Here is a 19,397-nt window from a genome sequence, read left to right on the forward strand (position 1 = left end):
GTAGCTGTCAATGGGTCAGATTACTGAGGGCTTCATGCCATGCCAAGCATTTAGGATTTTATCACAGGGTCAGGAAGAAACAATGGAGGTATCTTGAGCTGGAGAGTGACTTGTCAGGTTCATGTTTTGAAAAGATCCCTGGCAGCATGAGGAAGATGAATTGCAAATCGGCCAGACTAGAGGCATTTACTACGGCTTCACCGGCTTCACCGAGAAATAGTGAGGCTCCAACTATATGTAAGTAAGGCCCAGGCAGCTAGCAAGATGAAGAGGAGACGTGGATAAGAGGTGTTACGGAGACAGAGTTGACTCAGCTCAGTGCCCAGGAGGGTATGAGTACCGGGAAGCAGGAAGAGTCTAGAACATTCCCTTTGGTTTTGGTTTCAGGGCCACTACCATTTGAGATACAGAAGCAATGCAGAAGGGGTAATTTAGGCAAAAGTTGTGAGATTGGTTTTGGCTCTTTGGAGACTGGGGCACCTGAAGAGGATTCACGAGATGTCCGACAGGCAGTTAGGTCTCTGGGTTTGAAGCACAGAAGAAGGTCTAGGCTGAAGCCATACATCTGCTCTGCTCAGTGAGAGAGAAGAGACAAAAGAGACCAAGAAGAGACATGAGCAACGTTTACATTTAACCAGCCGGCAGACAAGGAAGGCCGAAGGAGAAAAGTAATCAGAATGGAAACCTGGGCAGAGAGTGGAAGGAGCCAAAAGGTGAAATTGCTTATGCATTAAAGCTCCTGAAGAGGCAGATCCTTCTAGTAGGGGCAGCTAGGAAATGGAGAGGGACAGGGCATAATTCCGTGGGAGAAATTTATACTCACTGGACAAGAAGGGTGAGTTTTTGTTTTCCTTTCTGACAAGTGCCCTCTTCAGTCTTTGATAATCTGCATTAGGGAAAATAATTTGGTTCTTAATCTTTATCTACAACACATAATCTTAAAAAATTAAACTCTATTTAGAGATAATTATAGATTTGCATGGAGTTGTAAGAAATAATGTGGACAGGTACAATACTGAATTTTTTAGAAGCTTACGTTATTTCCACCATGGCTTCAGAATTTTCCATTTTTTGTCCACTTTCCTGAATGATGCTTATTCTGAGGCAGAGTTTGGGACACTGTATCTACAGTGGAGGCAGGAAGCGGGAGACGGGAAGCCAACCCCCAGGAGTGAAGGGCTAACTCAGCCCATGGATCTGGGTGGCAGAGGAGCTGGGGCACTGAGAGAAGACAGAATTTTGAGGCACTGAGGGAAAAGAGATCTTGCAGGTAGCTAGGAGGCCTTTCAAAGACAAAGAGCCTCTGAGGAGAGAGGTTTTGAATAGAAGCCTTGATTTGGAAGTAAAAGGTAGAGAGGAGGTAGGGGTTGAGTGCCTTTCTTCAGGTGGGCCAGGAATGTTACAACTGCTACAATGCTATTTTTGGTTTTGTTTCGGTTTTTTGATGGACACCCTTATTACTATACATTTGTGCTCCATTCCATCACCAGAATGACCTAACATTCCAACCTGATGGGGCCCTTCCCTACTCAAAACTCTTCCGGTCCTGCTTCAGCTCTCAGCTCCCATCCTTCCCTCACAGGGATCCCTCTCATCTTTGGGTCTTTGCTCCTGTGGCCTCTGCCTAGAAAGCTCTCTCCACACTCCTCCCTTTGACTGCCAGCCTCCTTGGCCTTTCCCGGTTTCTGTAGAGCCGGCATGCTCTCCAAGAGGCCTTCTTCTGTCTCTCAGCCAATGCAGGTGCCCCTCCTTGGCAGCCTGGGATCACATTATTGTTAGAAGAAGTGTGTTAATTAATAGCCGTTTAGACAGTACATTCGAGAGGGCATGATAGTGCTTTATTTGAAGCTCTATCTCCAGTGTCGAACGTCGTGTGGAGAAGATTCTTCAGCAAGAAGAGTTCTCAGGCAGAGGCATGGGTTTGGGTCCGATATATAGAGAGGTGGTAGGACAGGAGCCAGAAGAGTGGTTAAGATGGCCCAGGAAGTCAGAAGGGGGCTGAGTGCACAGTTCCAGGGCACCCCAGCATTTTAGGGCTTTGGGGTTTGAGGGTCCTGCAAGGGGACCATGAAGGAGTGGTTCGAGAGTTTCAGGAAAGCTGAGGGACCCCAGCATTCAGGGATGAGGGCCGTAGTGCCCAAGTGGGTCCACCTCTTCCATCCTCCCACAGCCCTCAGCTCCTTCTGCTGAAAGGAGGGCAAGTTGGGGTCATCTGCATCTCCCGCCCCGCCCCCCCCCCCAGTCCCTCGCAGTTGGAGTTCTTCAAGAGGCCTTGCAGTATTACAGCCAGAGGAAGGGTGGGGTGAGAAGGAGGTCTTTCGTTGGGACTCTTCTGGATTCCAGCTTCGGCCCCACCGCCGCCGAGCTGGGTGACCTTGGGGAGCCCCTTTCCTCTCCCAGCCTCAGTCTCCCCGTGGGTACTCGGCGGACGCTGTGCGCCCAGGTGGGGAGCCGCGGGAGGCCGGCGGAGGCAGGGCCCGGGTGGGAGCGGGACCGCCCACTGCGGCGGGCCGGGACCTCCGGGGCCCGCGGAGGCGGCGCGCGGGGCTCCTCCCCCGGGCCGAGGGTCGCGGCGCCGGCAGCTGGCGGCCCCGCAGCTGCAGCCTCAGCACCTGCCGCGACCAGACGGCGCGGGCGCGGCCGGGCCCTGCGCTCCCCCCTCCGGCTGCAGCCGCGGCGCGGGAGGCGGAGCCCGAGCCGAGCCCGAGCAGAGCCGCTTGCCCGAGCCTTGCCCGCGTCCGTGCCCGCCGCCGGGCGGGGCCGCCCCTTGCCGAAAGCGTCCGCTCTCCCGGTCCGCGTCCGCGCGGGCGGCACCTCCTCCGCAGGTAAGGGTGAGGTCCCGGCGCCGCAAAGTTTTGGGGGGGACTGACGGTCTACGCCCCGGGCCTGCGCCTCCGGGAGCGGCAGGCTGCCTGTCCCTCGCCTTCCTCCGCGCCGCCCTCCGCCGTGCGCTCCGTTTGCACCGCCGGCCCCGGGTGACCCGCGCCCGCCTCCAGTCCTCGTGTTCCCATCGCTGTGGGAGGCGCGTCCGCGGGCTCGCTCAGGGCCTGCAACGGTTAAATCTCTCACAGTATCAATGTGTTGCTTAAGTTTTTGAGATCTGCATGGTGGAGTGCAAAGAGCGGCAAACCGGGAGGCGGGAGACCTGGGTTCAGGTGTGGCCACAGCCAGCGCCAACTTTTTGAGTGACCTCGGACCAGCCAGCCCTGCCCCGTCTCGATGGCCACACCTGGGCTAGGATGGGTTCGCCGGCAATGGTCATCTGAAGTGCATGCCTGTGTTGCCATTTTGTGAGTCAGGGGCAGCCCTGAGTGTCTCAGCTCCAGGGCTCCTTGGGGGCGGGGGTGGAACCCACAGAGATCAATCTGGGCCTAGGGCGGTGGTGCGGGGTGGGGGGGAGGTGGATCACTTAGCTAACCAGCTGCAGTTTTGGCTGAGTTGTAGGGCCAGTCTCTGGGAATAGAGGATGCTCCCAGAGCTAGGAGTCTGGGCCCTGGCTTCTGGTGACCCCTCTGCCGTCCATTGATTGTGTGACCGTCGGCAAGTCCCCTGTCCTGGTTTTACCCCCCCTCCCCACACCCACCCACGAAGTGGGGAGGGAGGAATGTGCACTAGATGATGGTTGTGGCCCTTTTGCGGTAAAGTCTGGAGAAGTAGAATCTTCCAGGTCTCTCCATTTAGGATTAGTTTGGGTAGAGGAACTCTCTCACTAAACATCCCAGCACTTGCAAATCGGAGTTTAGAAAATAAAGGAGGCATTTGCGGTGTGCTTTGGGAGTCCCGAAATAGACATGGCAAGGATTGGTGAATGTTGGCCTTTCCTCCTTCAGTGCTTTGGACCATCATAAAATATTCAACAGCATAATGATTTGTTTTCAGAGTGGCTTATAGATCAGGAAGCATTTCTGTTTGTGAGTCGGTTATTTTTGTGAAAACCTCAAAATAGTTGTTTGGGGAAAAAAAATAAGGCACTGTTGTAGGGGTCCTGGCAGAGAGGCCAACATCTACTTATTTCTAAAGTGATGTTTTCCAATCAAGATGACATAGAAAATCACTCTAAATCAGGCGTTCTTTAGTGGGTGTTCAACAGGGCATAGTTGGAGAGGCCTACAGTTTGGCCAAGTCCGTATTTTCCAGGATGGGTGCATTCTGGTGCAGCTGTGGCAGAACAAGCATGAGGTAGTTAGCTGACCTCCTAGAAGGTGAGCTTTGTTCTTTTTGCCCAATCTGTCCCCCTTGGGCTGCAATTAGCGTCTCCACAGTGAGTGGATGAAATCCATTACTATGAAAGTGTTCTTATGGAAGTGATTTTATTATTTTATTTCCTTCCTTGACTTCCTGGTTTTGAGTTTCAAGCTTTATGAAATCAGAGAACTAGTAAGAGTATGCTTTGTGACTAGGGCAGGAACACGCCAGAGTTGTGGTACATAGGTTTGCCTTTCCCCAGCCGTACTCTGTAGCTGAAGTTAATTTGTCCAGAGCCTTTGATGGGTCAGGTGCAGTAGAATGTCCCTTGTCCTTTCCCTCTCCCTTCTTCAGGGGTTCGACAAGCACTTTCTCACTACTCATTCAGGAGGAAACAAATAGGAAAAATACCAGTAGGCCCTCCCTTCCAGGAGCTCAGGGTCTAGTGAGGAAGAAAGAGGAAGATACTGCAGGTCATTCTGGGAGTTATTACTGGGCATCTCTGGGGACACTGAGGAGGGCACATTCGAACTGGGGACAATGGGGAAGACTGCACCACAGAAGGTGGAAGGAAGAAGAGGATTTCAACAGGTGGTGGAAAGTGGAAAGCCCATTTTAGGTCGAGGAACTGGTGTGAGCGGAGCTACAGGATCCGGAAAGCTCAGGAGGCAGATGGAGAACACCGGGTCAGGTGGGAGCAAGGAGAAGGCAGAACACTTCAGAGCACAGGACAGTGGGGAGAGGCTCAGGAGGCTCCCAACTTGGGCTCGAATCGACACTGGTTTGGGGATATTGGGCTTCTGAACTTCCTTTTTGCATTTGTAAAGGGGGAATAATAATTCCAAATGCACAAGTTTAAATAAGATCATGTATAAAGTGCTTAACAGTGTTTGCACAATGATAGATATTTAATAATAGTTTCTTTTATTAGAGTGTTCACAGGCAAGCTCCATAAGTGTTGCTAGTCACCACTGAAGTAAATGAATGGTGCCTTTTGTTTTAGCATAGGTATTGACTTGGAACCTCACCATTGGACTGGAGGTCCTGTGCCAGGGCAATTTGTATTCGAGGTACATCCTGATTCAGGAGCAGGGGGTTTTTGTTCTTCGGGGGTGCTCAGATCAGACACTGACATCAACAACAGACAATGCCCTGTAAATACTGTTAGGTGGTGGGAGGCCACAGGGAGGTTTAATCAGAACATGCAATCCCTGCCTCCCACAAGCTTATCACTATGTGCTCAAGGACCCAGGTGGGGGGATTTGACAGTCAGACACAGTTATAAATACATCGGTATTGTCCATGTATGCTGGGAACCATCTGCCTTAGTGTGGGTTGCTGGGATTTATAGTACCAAGGAGGAGACTAGGATAGGAGGGTGAAGAAGGACATTGCAGTACTTTATGAACCCGTGTACACCATGAGGCAGCCGTAATACTGTCCTGCATTTGTTCATGCAACACTTACTCATAGAACACCTTCTCTGTGCCAGGCAACCATTCTAGGTGCTGCAGGAACACACTGGAACCAAAGAGAAGATCCCTGCCTTCCTGGAGTTTATATTCTAGTGGGAGAAACATGAACGAGTAAACCCATAAATAATTACAGGCTGGCTAAGAGCTGAGAAGGAAATGAGCAGGGTAAAGTGAGAGAAGGTGCTGGGGGTGGTCGAGGAAGGCCTGCCTGAGTCAGTGGGAGCTGAAGGAGAGAAAGAGCCAGTTGGGACTAGAGCTGGGGGGAAGGGGCGGGGTGCAGTCCAGGTCAGTAAGAAGCTGTGCAGCTTTGGCGTGAGAATGCAGTCTCTGGGCCACAGCGTCTAGATTTGAATATTGGCCCCACTGACAATTAAATTTATTCCACTGTCAGGTATTTAATCTCCTGGGTTTCAGTTTCTTCCCCATAAACTGGGCATAATAACCCTACTTGATAGAGTTGTTTGGGAGTTAAATGAATTGATATATGTAATGTACTTGAAATAGTTTCAGGTATGTAGCAAGCACCAAGTGAAAGTTAAATTAAGAGGGTGGGTTGACAGTGAAGGAGGGAACAGCAAATGCAAAGGCCTGGAGGCCTGAAAGGCTTTGTGTGTTCTATGACCAGACAGGCTGTGTGTGTGGATATTACCCCCATAGTTACTGGGAGACACCAGAGCAGGTTCTTTGCTCCTTCAGTACAAAACTAGGTTTTAGGAGTCCTAAAAAGAGGAACATGCAGCCACAGTACCCTTCCCTGCGAGGTCAGGCCCAGAGTGGCGTGGTGAGCTGCTGCCCACTTTGGGAACATCCCACTGTAGATCCACTTCTTTAAGATCTCTTTTCCTTTCTCCCTTCATCTCTCCTTTTCTTGTCCTCCTGCTCCTGCCCCTTCCTTCTTTCCTCTCTGTCCCTCTCTCCCTCACCTCTTCTCCCTTCCCCCCATCTCTTCTCACTGCAAGCCATGAAGAGTAGTGCCCCTGGAATGCTCACTCATGTGCAAAGTGGAAATATGCCTAGTGTCACCAAAGCCAGCCTTGCCCACCCGCTGTGTGATACCCTCTGGCAAGCATCCTCCCACTCCCATGCTGGAAATTCCATGGCACTGTGGGTGGAGTGGGGCGGTGGGCACCACATAGTCACCTACAACCTTACTCTCTCCCTTGATCCCTCTTGGCTGAAATCCAGTCACTCACCAAGTCCTGTCATTTTTACTTGCAAAACCTCTCTCAAACATGTCCCCACATTTCCATTCTCTCTCTGAACATCAGCCCTCTGTTTTGTGTAATGTATGGCCCAGAGACCTGCAGTGGGTCTCCTGTGGATGGATATTGAAGTCCAGAGTCCTCAGGCTGGCAGACATGACGGGCTGTCTCCATCAGTTCTCTCCACTACCCCCGCCCCCCACTGTGTCCTCCACACTTAATCCCTCCAGCGTTTGCCTCTCCATCTGGCCCTTCTGCCTGCATGTACATCAGCCCTGGTGGTCATGCCCATGCCAGAGGGCCCAGCTCAAACCCTGTTTGCCCTAGCAGCTGTCTTCCAGACCCCCTCATCCCATGGTTCTCATCTTCCCCTGAGCTCCCGCCGCATTCAGTACCGCTCATAGGGAAGCCATCACCATCAACCGTGGAGGATTTTGTGTGCGGTCACTTTCGCTTGTGGCCATGGCCTTGAGAAGTCCCTGGGAGGCCAGACACAATGTCCCTCTGACGTCTGCCCCATAGCCCTTCTCACAGAGCCTAGCCCCAGTGCAAGCTTGGTGTGTGTTTGCTGTAATGGATTGACGAAAGCCTGCGATTTCCCTGAGATCTGAAATGGTTTGAGTCATGCCAGAAACACAATGCTGATGCTCAGGGCTTGGGGTCCCCAGCTGAACTCACTTGAGACATTCTGATGCCTTGAAATGTAGGTCTTTCTTTCGATGAAGAGGTGATGTCACTTCAAACATGAGTCTGAATTTTGAATTTAGCCTTCCAATACGGCCTATTTTTAATTGATATACTATGTAAGAAATGAACCTCCAAGCTAGATAAACTTATCAATAATTATTTATATCATGAAAGGATGTTTTACCTTACCGGAAGATCTGGAATGGAAAGCTTTCAAATACCAAACATTACCATGAACTTAACACCATTCAGTATATAAAATTTTGATTTATATACAGCTGTTGTAACCATACTTCTACTATAGTGTAAGATATGTACCAAACTTAATATGCATTCATAGAAGAATAATGCTGTCTTTGGGTAACTACAGATTACATTATGCAGCCCTGCAAATACGAGTGTTTTTTTTTTTTTTTTTTTTAAATAATGAACTATCTGCCTGAAGGACAATGGAAAGCCGTATTTGGTGCTTGGCCAGCTGGTGTGAGGGCAGTAACCATTAATTTCACTGAAGTGACCCAGTATTTTCAGGGACCTACCTGATGTTTGGAGACCTTTTTGCCAGTGGTTAGAAGTGGTTTGGGCTTCCAATCATTTTACAAGCTGGCTGATAAATGATGTGTGTACTTGACACTGGTACTTTTTTTAGAAAAAATTGGTGGAGGGGGGGAAGACACTAATTACAAGCTAATCTAAAAATATGAAATATGGCAAATCTAAAAATATGAAAGTCTATTGCTTTGACCTCTCTTGAGGAGTGATCTGAGAAGCTCAGCCATTTCAGTGAAAGGGTAACATGGCAAATTTTCAAAATCCTGAACGGAAAGAGCTTCAGAGGAATTCATCCGGATGTAACAGTGCTTAGTTCTCTGAGATTTTGACTTAAGAGAAGACAGATGTGCAGGCAGACGAGAAATGCTGGCTTCCTGTCCTCTGAGTATCCAGAATGTAGGGTGTATGCTAGCACTTGTTACAACCAGCGATAACCATACCCCTCCCCCCTCACAAAAACCCCCTCCAAAACTAAGTTTTGAGTGGTAACATAGGTAAGCCTCTGCGGTACTGCTTTGTTGTTTTCTTTGTTCCAAATGTAGAATTCGGAAGAATGCAAAAGGAAAAGCAGTTATGAAAATAAACATGGAGTCTCTGTTCTTTCTGGTTTTCCCTGGAGAAGGACATCAAGCCCAAAGCTCCCTTGGTACGGGGACATAAGCTTTTGGCTTCTGGTCAGGTTAAAGGGTGATGTCCATATGGACATACATGCTTTCCCTCTTTCTTCTTCTGCTGGGTGTCAGAGACATTTGTATACAGGAGCAGGAAGAATTATTTCTTTTCTGAGCTCGTTTCTGGATGGTTGCAGTATTTAGTTTTTTGTTGCCACAAAGGCTGTGTAATAAGTTCCTTAGTTAGAGCATTCCCCATCTATATGCCAAAAGCCTGAGAAATACTGTACAGGATATTTTAACCAACAGTCATAGACCTCCAAAAAGAGTTGCCAACTCCGGAGATGATCAGCTATAGCCCTTTCTGGTGCAGGAATTCCCCTAGCACACCCAGCCTCTTTCTGCTTGGACCTGCCAATCCCCGAGGCATTTCTCTTCCATTGTCAGTTGGCTCTGATTATTAGAAAGTTCTTCATTATGTTAAACTAGACTCTCTCTCCAGGCCATGGCTGCTCCATTGGCCTCGATTCTGCCTTTTGAAGCCCCACACAAAAATCCATCATTTCTTCCCCATGATGGCTGTTTAAGCCATTTGGACAAAGACAGGTCCCCGAGGCTTCACTTCTTAAATCAGAACATCCCGTTTATCCAGTCCCCTGAAAAAGGCAGAGCAAAGAATTGGACACAATGGTCATGCAGGTCAGTCTGACCAGTGTGGAAGGGAGCGAGACCGTAACGACCTCACTTCAGAGTCTGTTTTTTTTTGCAATCAGCACAACCTGAGATCTGGTTAGGTTCCCCGTGGACACCCCCTACAGTTTACTGGGGAACCGCATGCACACTGGTGGGATGTAGAGGAGAGTGTCTGGGACTAGTGGCTGATGTAGAGTGGCTCTGGGTGAGGCAGCCCCCTCTCTCAGACAAAGATCCCTCATCAGTCATAACTTCTCAGGCACTGTATTAGTCTCCCATGGCTGCAGTCACAGATCACGGCAGCCTCTGCTGAAAACAACAGACGTGTGTTCTCTCACAGTCCTGGAGTCCAGAAGTGAAGTCAAGGGGTCAGGAGGGCTGCACCCCCTTGGAAGGCTCTAAGGAGGGATTTTTTTGTCTGCCTCTTCCAGCTTCTGGTGGCCACTGGCATTCCTTGACTTGTGGCCAGTCACTGCCAGCTCTGCCTCCCTAGTCCCATGGCCTCCTTCTGTCTGTGTCAAATCTCCTCCTGCCTCACTCTTATAAGGACCCTTGTCATTGCATTTAGGTCCCACCTGGATAAACCAGGCTAAGCTCCTCACCAAGACCCTCCACTTACTTTTATCTGCAAAGATCCTTTTTCCAGTTAAGGTAACATTTATAGATTCTGGGATTGGGGTGTAGACATGGTTCTCAGGGGGCCACCATTCAGCCTTTGGCTTTCTAATTTCTCTCCTTATGTGACTGTCTTCTCTGGCCTGTATTCGAACCCAGCTGTCCAGGGTCCCCAGCCTCAGGTTTTCATCCTGCAGGTTTCACGTGTCTTCCTTTCTTCAGGATGGTGGCTGCTGCTCTGTGGGGCTGTGTCCTGCAGATGTGGCCGGTCTTTCCAGTCCTTTGGTCCTCACTGGCAGGCCCTGGCTGGTCAGTGGAGTTTTTATCAATGGGAAGGAGAAGCTGTGGCTATTAAAATATTCATGACCAGTTCTTAGACTTAGGGGAGATCCCATAGTGAACGTGCTCTGGATAGAGAAGGGACTCAGAGCAGAAGAGCCAATGTCCTTCCATCTTCCCTCCAATTCAGTCCAAGATTGGCTCATTGAACTTGAGGCAAATTATTTACTTTCTCAGCACCCAAGTACATCTCTCTTTCTGCCAAAGACCAGGAAATGTGTCTTCGCAGCTTTCAGAGTGTGTTGGAGCATGATCTTTTTTAGGTAGCCTGTCTCGGAAGGTCACGGCCCTTTACTTGGAGTCTTAAGTCACTGCGGGCTGATGGGGCATCCAAATGCAATGCCAGTAGAATAGGCTTTTCTCCAAAGAGGATCACTTTGTTTGCAGCCAACATGCTGGAGGGCCAAAAAGGCCTAGGGCAGGCAGGAGTGTTGGGTCTGGAGAAGCTGGTGCTGGAGCTGAGGAGAAGCCACAGGAAGACGGCGGCCCGGGTCAGGGGAGGGGTCTACCCCTGAGCACCTCCAGGCTCTGCTCAGGGTTCATACCTGCCCGGAGCGTCCTCCTTCACTGCTGCTCCTCTCAGTTCTGTATGCTTTGCTGAGAAAGGTGTGTGCAGGGATGGGGGCAGGAAGGAGTGGGGAAGAGGGAGGAGACTGATGACTCAAACAGCCCTACCCGGCCTGCAGCCAGCAGCAAGTCAGTGGAGGACAGGGTGCTGTGTGGTGCAGAGACTCATGGCCATGCCTTGGGTGAGATCCAGGAAGGTTTCCAGGAGGGACTGGCATAGAGCAGTGCACTGAAAGTACCCTCAGTTGTGTCCCCCCCCTCCCCTAGGATTTCAGATTGCCCCCCTCCTGGGTCATCCAACCAGACCTGACCTGGAAGAAATACCAGTTTGAAAAGGTCCTTCAGGATCAGCTAGTGGGGCAGCTGTTCCAACTTCACTGCTTGGAGCTCTAGGGCAGAGGTGGGGCAACAGTTCAGAGAACTCAGCTTCTTATTTTGCTTGCTGTGTTTAAAGAACAGTGATTTCCCATTTTGACAAGGCTGGAGCTAGCCGCCTAGAAATATCCTCACATTAAAATGCCCTGCTTGGTCTTGGAAGTCTTTTCTAGGCTGGAGGGGCCCCTCCCCCGAGGTGCTGAGGGGTGGTTCCCTGTAACCTGCCTCACTTAACTGTGAGCCTCTACTAGGCAGGGGTCGAGCCTGGTTCAGTCCAGAGCCCAGCAGATGGCCCGGTCCTGGGCGCAGGCTCGGTAAATGGTGCTGACTGATGAAATGAGAGACGTGGTTATGATGGCTGTCTGCCTTGCCTCTGGCTCCAGCTGCCCTCAGGGCTCTTTCCAGGCACCGGTGGTACCCTGCCTATGACCCGGCTTCTGGGGTTCTCTGTCTCATACTGGCTTCTGCTTGTCAGCTGGGTACTCGCGAGGGCTGGTGTCTGTTCTCTGTGCTTTCAGAGGTCAGGGAGGCTGCAGACCTAAACTTCAGGCTCCAGAGGTGCTGTCTGGGGTCCTGGGTCATGGGTAAGACCACCTGTAAACTTGGTCACTCGGTTTCTCTGGCTTTTCCTTGGTACCCTATAGCCTCAGGACCAGAATCAGAGAGGCAGTGGGAGCAGAGGCAAAGTCCTGGGGCTTTTGACTCCATCAGACCTGGGCTTGCTAGCTGTGTGAACTGAGGCACATAACTTACTTGCTTATTCCGTTGATGATCTGTGAATGGTTACACTTAGAGAAGACACGAGGAAGATACAACCCCTGTCTTCTACCTATCTGTGGCAAATATTTAATAAAGGTTAATTTCCTTTTTATGTTATCTGAAGGGCTATCAAGAAGAGAGACAATTTTTGTGGGTTAGAGGCTGTCTGAAGCCAAACTTTGTTTTCCCCCATCCTTTCCAGATTCCATCAAGCCCTCAGCAGCCTCCTAATTCCTCAAGCAGTGCTAACATCTTTGATTTCTTTCTCTCTGCTTCCTACTAATTATTATCAGCTCTCTGTGTATATTTGAAGAGGTTGCTTCCCCTGTCTGGGCCTCAGTGTTTTTTTTTAATCTGTAGACTGGGTTATTTCTAAGACCTTTAATAGCCCCTGCACTGCATTTAATTCCACAACACAACTCAGTTTCACATAGAGCAACCACTATGTGAAGGGTGAATGTTCTAGGCCCCAGGGCACATAGGAATGGAGAAAGTCATCAGTCTTGTTGTAGAGGTCACAGCTCAGTGTGGGGACAAACAAGCGAAGCTGTGTGATAAAAACTCTGGAAGGGGATGAATCCAGAGCTGGGGGATTCCAAACCAGAAGAGGGAGAGACTAGTCACTTGAGGAATGTATGGGCTTTTTGCCCTCAGGGAAGAATTATCTAGAAATGTTTGCTGCTGGCATGAAAGCATTAATGATGGAGACGGGTGGCATTAGAATTTTCACTTTGAATTGGAATTATCAGATGGAAAATCCCAGCACAGATAGCATGGATTAGGGGCCTTATTTCCTCTCTTCCTCTGGCTTTCCTGCAAAGAAAAAGAAACCCAAATCTCCAGAATATATTGACCTTTATGCACAGAAGCTCTTGGGATATGCAGCATCGTTTAACAAGTACCGTTTTTGTGTGCCTGAGAAATGTCTAAGCAGATGCAGAATTACGTGCCTAAAGAGAATTAATCTATTTTTTGTCATGATTGTGTTCAGAAGCTAATTTTCAAGGACAGTTTCAATTTTCCCAGCCGTCTGGATGATGTGAGAAACACACAATCAGTGCACTCCCATCCCTTCTCCTATATTTATTCTGCCCCATTTAATCTGATTAGATTCTATAAGCTTTTATTGATTGCCTATTATAAGTTAAGCCCAGTGGTGAAAGGCTATGGGTATGACAGACTATATCACTATCCAGAAGTTTCTTTCCTAGCTGGACTGATACGATTTATGCCCAGGAGTCAGCAAACAGAACCATCTATTCATTGCGGATTGCTGAGTACATTGGTGTGAGTGCCAAGATTTGGCTCCAGGCAGAGAGGTCTGGGAGAAGGATGATGAGGATGGTTCTCAAGAAGGTTTTTGGAGGCGTCTGCATTGGAGATGGGCCAATGATTGCAAGCTGAGTCAAGGTACAGGGAAATGAACAGGTTGGCAGGTGAATTCAGCAAGAGCCTCTCATTCTCATGTCATAAGAATGGAAATAGCACCCAGGTGGCCAACAGACATATGAAAAGATGCTCCACATCACTCATCATCAGGGAAATGCAAATCAAAACTACAGTGAACTATCACCTCACACCTGCTGGAATGGCAAAAATTAAGAACACAAGAAACACGTGTTGTTGAGGATGGAGAGAGAGAGAGGAACCCTCTTGCACTGTTGATGGGAAGGCGAACTGGTGCAGCCACTGTGGAAAACAGCATGGAGGGTCCTCAGAAAGTTAAAAAAAAGTTGTGATCCAGCAATTATGCCCGTGGGTATTTATCCCCCAGAATGCAAAAACATTCAGAGGGACACATGCACCCCTATGTTTATAGTAACATTATTTACAATAACCAAGATATGGAAGCAGCCCAAGTATCCATCTGTAGATGAATAGATAAAAGATGTATATATACACAAGGGAATATTACTCAGCCATAAAAAGAATGAAATCTTGCCATTTGCAATGACATGTTTGGAGCTAGAGAGTATAATGCTAAGCAAAATAGGTCAGTTGGAGAAAGATGAATATCATATAATTTCATTCATATGTGGAATTTAAGAAACAAAACAGGGGAGCCTGGATTGGTCAGTCAGTTAAGCAACTGCCTTTTGCTCAGGTCATCATCCCAGGGTCCTGGGACTGAGCCCTGAGTTGGACTCCCTGCTCAGCTAGGAGGCTGCTTCTCCCTCTGCCCCTTTCCCCACCCCACTCATGCTCTCTCTCTTTTTCTCTCTCAAATGAGTAAATAAAATCTAAAAAAAAAAAAAGAAGAAGAAGAAACAAAACAAATGAACAAAGGAAAAAAGAGAGAGAGAGGGAGAAACCAAGAAACGGACACTTAACTATAGAGAATAAATGAATGGTTATGAGAGGGGAGGTGGGTGGGGGGATGGGTGAAATAGGTGATGGGGACTAAGGAGTGCACTTGTGATGAGCATTGGGTGATGTATAGAAGTGTTGAGTCACTGTATCGTGCACCTGAAACTACGGTGTTATATTAGTATGTTAACTCTACCAGAATTTTAAAAAAGCGAATGAAAGTATTCCTTTTTCATACATGATGCTTCAACAGGCCTCAGGACCTTTGCTCATGCTATTCCCTTTACCAAGCCTGCTTTTTCCCTTCATCTACCAGGAGAACCGTGATTTATCTTTCAGTTTATGTGCACTTCTGTTCAGGCCTCATTGACTCTCCCTCCCCTGGCTTCTCACAGTGTTTTATTTATAGTTCTTTCTTAGTATGGTTTCTAGAGCATTCCAGACCCCCAAGAGATATCAAGTGAATAAACTGATGACTTTATAACTGATTATTAGGTTTTGTGGCTGACTTAACTGCTGGAAATGTGAAATGTTTGCTGAGAAAGGAGTGGAGGGCCCCAAGGTGAAAATGTGGGTGGTGAGTACAGAGCCAGAAGACCACCAAGGTGGGGTAGGGGAAACAACCTAACAGCCTTTGGAGAGGGAATAGGATATTGGGTTTCTAATGAGTACAGTGCACACAGGGAAAAAAAAAATAAATAAATAAAACAACTCTGGGAAAAAACCACTGTAGACACAGAACATTTGAGGAAAAAAATCTGCCTCCAGAGTGATCAAAGAGGACAACAACCCAAATGAGGGCAACACTCCCTTTATAAACTTACTAAGGTAGGGGTCAGTGAGCAATTCGGGGAGGTAGCTCTTCCACCGACTGAGGGAGTGAGGCTGCAATAGCCCTTCTGAACGGCAATCTGGCTAGACCTAGAGCCGTGAAAACTTGTGCAGTTTTTCACCCAGCAGTGCCACTTAGGAATTTATCCTAAGAGAATAATTAGCAGCGTATATACGATGATGTATCTCAACATTGTGATGCAGACTTCGCTAAAACAGCTAAAACTAAATGCCCTACAATAAGGGGTTAGCTTTAAATACAGCATTCCTATCAATAGGATATCTGAATTAATGTTGTACAATCATAAAGACATAGGCAAATGTTTAAGTGGTATTGTTCCAGGAAAAAAAATCAGGCTATAAACCGGCATATATGGAAAGTTCCCAATCATGTTGAAAATGTGTATTTTCACACAAAGAGGCTGGAAAGGTAATTAGGAACATGTAGAAGGTAGCAGATAGTTTTTATTTCCTTCTTTCCAAAAAAGAAGAATATCAAAATTTTCTACAGACACATGTATTACTTTTATAATGGTCGGGGGATGAGGAGCATTTGGGAAGAAGAGAGAAGCTACTGGAGGGTATTGTTGGAGCGTCAGGGCATTGAGAGCAAGATGGGCGCATCGTTTATCTTGCAAATACCAGACAGGTAGTGTTTTCATAAGGAAGAGTGGTCTTGGGTCCATTTGTGTGAGTGTATTTATAGACGTGAAAGCTTTGGGGGAAGGAAATTGATTGATTTTTTTTCCCCTTGAACTTTTGAAATTATTCTTTCCACTCCATTTGTAATTGAGCCCGTGGAGGTATTCTTACTTCTTCCTCTCTTGGGCACTGCATCAGACCTAAAAATGTCAGCTGGCGTAGGATGTGGGTTTTGCCAAAGTGACCCCCACTTGAAGTCTTCACGGGACTCTCTCAAGTGCTTAAAATTGGGGTCCTGAGGAAGACCACCTTCCGAAATCTGTCTTGCTCTTTTGCCTGGTTTTGCCCCTGCGCTCTGGCAACCCCAGATAACGGGTCAGAAACTGGTCTGGCATCACTGGGATCGAGGTCCCCAGCAGCCCCAGGTAAGGGGCTCAGGGAGAGGCACGTGCATCGGGCGCTGTCGTTGGAAAGGTTTATGTGGAGGCCAATCTGGCATCACCTTATCCTGGGGACGTAACATTAGTCTGCAGAAAAAGAGATGAGAGCTGGGTAGAGTCTCTTTAAATATTAATAATAGTGATGCCTTTTGCCACACATCTCCAAAGAGCTTGGAGCAGTGCAGACATTACCTCATCATTAATTTTCAATGTTCTTGGGTGAGAAGCTGATGGCAAGTATTATGGTCTCCATTCGGGGCAGAACGTAGCAAACGCTTTAGATAGTGATGCTGAAGTCAGGAGTGGTTCTGACCAGACACTGACTGATAAAAAGATTCGAGACATTTGGGGGCATATTCTCCTACAGTTGTTGTACATTTCGCACACATGAACTTGCCTTCCCACATTTTGCTCCACGGCATTAATGAGGGTCTACTGTGAGCAAGGTGTAGTGCTGAGCACTGTGATTGGAGGTGAAGTTTAATCTCCTTATTCCCATGCTTTAGGCCTTTGGTGATAGGGCTTCTACCTGCAGGTCCCACACTAAGTCCCTCAACCCTTGGTCTTCCACATTCCTCTTCCTGGTCTTCAGGGTCTCCTCATGCCTTCTCCACTTCCGTGCCCTTATCTGGGCCCTTCTGCCCAACCCTGCCTGTGTCCCTGTCCTATCCTTCATGGCCTGCCCCACAAAGCCTGCCCTGACACCACCCCACTGTATCCACAGCCGGACGTGAACTCCAACACCAAACATGGCCAGCCCCTCTGCTGTGGCCCTTACTAATCTCTCCTTGGTATTTTAGTGGTTTCCTGCTCGTGGACATTCATGACTGGACCAGAGATGGTCCGGTCCATCCTTGTGTCTCTCTCAGTGACTTGCCCCCATTAGATATGCAAGTACTCATTGGACAAAGGAGTGAAACTGGTGGGGCGGGGGAGGTGCAGAGGACCAGGGGCACCGAAGGAACCCTGCTGGGCCTGCCCCGTCCTCTGGTGCCGATCCCCAAGGCTCCTGGTGGCCTACAGGCCTGTAATGTCCTCTCAGCACCCACATCCCGTTCCACCCCATCCTTGTGGTTGAAAGTCATTCTCTCCAGGGCATCCTGGAGAAACAGGGGGGAAGAGGAACGTGAGGTGGTCTTGAGCAGGTGACCTCTCTGCTTCCGTCTTCTTGGATCTCTGTTGTGCAAAGCTTCCTCCTGCTGGGAGGGCTCTCTCCAGAGTCTTCTCCGTTCCTGAGCCAGCTCCAGGCTGGTACTGCCATGTGCTCCACCTGCAGCAGGTTGTGCGAGGCCAGGCAGGTCATTTAATCTTACCGTGGTGTCATTCCCCCATCTGTTGAGGGGGGATAATGTGTTTGAGGGTGACCTACCTCCGCAGGAGGCTTATCGACTTAATGCCGAGCTGTTCACTTTAACCCAAGGCAGTGGGGCAGACCCGGCAGGCCAGGCCAGCCGGTGTGGACTCAGTGCTGCAGCCTCGCAGTGGCCCGTGGCCGCCTCAGGACACCTTGGGTATTACGTTCTCTGTGGCTCGTGGCCCAGTGGCAGCCAGGTTGCTGTCAGCGACGTGTAGGCTCCCCTCCCTGGGCCGATTCAGGTGGTGGACGTGGGGAGAGGAGAGTGGCATCTGGAGGGCTGCTAGGGCTGTGCTGCTGAAGGGGGAGAGGCCAGACCCCCGTCAGGGGCACAGCTGGGGCTGCCCAGGATCTGCGGGAGAATGGGTGCCGGGCCACTGGGGGACCATCCGACTTGGCCTTGTGACCCAGTGATCTGCTTTACTTGGGCTCATTCACAGGTGATGGGAAGGTCATGGGTACTCACCTTGTGGCTAGGATCTCCCCGAAGGGGCCTTTTCTCTTTAAGAAGAGCTGTGAGGGGGCGCCTGGGTGGCTCAGTCGTTAAGCTTCTGCCTTCAGCTCAGGTCATGATCCTGGGGTCCTGGGATGGAGTCCCGCATCCATCCCCACATCAGGCTCCGTGCTCAGCAGGAGGTCTGCTTCTTCCTCTCCCACTCCCCCTGCTTGTGTTCCCTTTCTCACTGTCTCTCTCTCTCTGTCAAATAAATAAAATATTTTTTAAAAAATTAAAAATGAAAATAAAAATAGCTGTGCGCTGGGAGTCCCAGGAACAGCGTGGAGAAGAGGGGAGGTGCCAGTGCGGGGAAGAGCGGCCGATTTCTCTCCTTGGACGACTCCCCTCAGCTCTGCCCCACTGGTGAGTTGTGTTCTCCTTCTGGAACACGTCCTGCTTTCTCTAGATGGTTTATAGAAAGGGAGCTTGTTGTTTTATTTGAATTGTATTTTTTTTACTGTATAGTTTAAAATCTATTTCTGTGGTATATTCTTGAGCATTTATTCTTTGTGAAACCTGTTTAAGTGAAGGTTCTATCAGTCTTTGTAATTGCAATTTATTATGGGTTCTTCTCCAATTTAACTGTTAATTTTTTTCTCATGTTTTCAGTTTCCAAATTGCGGTGTTTTTCCGCATTTTCTATAGAGATGGCATAATATTTGGTTTTGAAACTAAATTGCCAACAGGTTTTCAAATTTATAAGATCATGGGATGTAAGACCTGACCTTGGACATTGTTCAGGCTGAGCCTCTCTGAGGTTCTGATGGTGCAGTGATGTCCTGAGAGGGTAGCGAGCGCTCATCGCTACCCAGTTAACCAATGACTAAGTCAGAACTCGAACCCAGGTTTCCTAACTCCCTTGTCCCTAACTCTCCAGTCTACCTTGTAGGATTTAGTGTTTGAATTACAAGTGAGAAGGAAAAAAAATCACTGTATGATATTGTTTTCCCGTGCACTTTAATCTGATTAAAAATTAATTTTCTAGCTTCAGAAATGCCTGTGTTGAGGGGCATCTGGGTAGCTTAGTTGGTTTAAGCATCTGCTCAGGTCATAAATGATACCAGGGTTCTGGGATCGGAACCCCCTCCCCACCCCACCCCCCAGCTTCTGACTCCCTGCTCAGTGGAGAGGCTGCTTCTCCATCAACTCCTCTGTCTTTCTCTTCCCCTCACCTGCATGCACTCTCTCTCAAATAAAATCTTAAAAAAAAAAAAAATGGGTTTTCTGTGTCATATACCACAGTTAGCACTCCTACCTGGATTCATTT

General features: G+C 48.7%; 1 protein-coding gene across 2 annotated transcripts in view; it reads left to right on the top strand.

The window, feature by feature from the left end:
- The window catches only part of FRMPD1 (FERM and PDZ domain containing 1), a 140,679-nt gene that overhangs the window by 46,429 nt on the left and 74,853 nt on the right, over positions 1 to 19,397 (top strand). The window contains exon 1 of one of the 2 annotated variants that reach the window (XM_032860623.1): positions 2,723 to 2,825. The exons of the other annotated variant lie outside the window; for it this stretch is intronic. The gene's annotated coding sequence lies outside the window, so the exon portion shown is untranslated. Of the gene's footprint in view, positions 1 to 2,722; positions 2,826 to 19,397 lie in introns of those variants that run through there. 2 annotated transcript variants of the gene reach the window in all.

Source organism: Lontra canadensis, unplaced genomic scaffold, assembly GCF_010015895.1.
Source record: "Lontra canadensis isolate GAN:19392208 unplaced genomic scaffold, GSC_riverotter_1.0 scaffold19, whole genome shotgun sequence".
Lineage (NCBI taxonomy): Eukaryota > Metazoa > Chordata > Mammalia > Carnivora > Mustelidae > Lontra > Lontra canadensis.